Raw genomic sequence first — 471 nt, 5'->3', positions numbered from 1 at the left:
CTTTACGCACGGAAGTTAGGTTGAGTGATTGTTTCGGTACAGCAGTTATAACCTATTTTTTCTTTTCTCTCCTTCTCTTTGCATTGCGATTTCACATGTGTATTTGTTCAGTTGTTCTTACTGTGTGGCTGTTAGGGATGTTCAGCAACGCGTGGGTTTAGTTTATTGGCCTCAGTGAAGGAAAAAGTGAAAGATACCTCTTGAAAAGAAAANTTTTTTTTTTTACATTTGAAACTGTGTGATGAATATTGGGCGGATACTCGTGAATACACAACTTTATCAACTAACTATTGTTTTGGGGTTTTTTTTTGAAAGGATAAAAGAAAAATGGGGAAAGGAATTACTGTTTTTTATTGTTATTATGAGCGGCTCTAATTTGTTGTTTTCGTTTGAGGACGACCTATCAGAGATTTATTTGGCTTTATAATATGCTTCCTTTACGCACGGAAGTTAGGTTGAGTGATTGTTTCG

Source organism: Trypanosoma theileri (genome assembly GCF_002087225.1).
Source record: "Trypanosoma theileri isolate Edinburgh chromosome Unknown TM35_Tth_97_V1, whole genome shotgun sequence".
Taxonomy (NCBI): Eukaryota; Euglenozoa; class Kinetoplastea; order Trypanosomatida; family Trypanosomatidae; genus Trypanosoma; species Trypanosoma theileri.
Note: the sequence above shows the minus strand (reverse complement) of the source record.